Raw genomic sequence first — 226 nt, 5'->3', positions numbered from 1 at the left:
GATAAAAAAGAAATAATGACTTTTAGATGGCGAATGATATAACCAAGAAATTGATTTTAAATGTTCATAGCAGCGAGGATGTTATCTTAATGGTCCTTTTTACAACAAATTACTAGAAAGTATTGGTCAACGATGGAAAAAAAACACCGAGTAAGCTTTTGATTGACGATTTCTTAGACGCAGCTGCAAGTGATGGATTTGACAACTGTTATTCATCATTCCAAGA

This window comes from Penaeus monodon, chromosome 29 (assembly GCF_015228065.2).
Source record: "Penaeus monodon isolate SGIC_2016 chromosome 29, NSTDA_Pmon_1, whole genome shotgun sequence".
In the NCBI taxonomy this organism is placed as follows: Eukaryota; Metazoa; Arthropoda; class Malacostraca; order Decapoda; family Penaeidae; genus Penaeus; species Penaeus monodon.
This window is presented reverse-complemented; position numbering follows the sequence as displayed.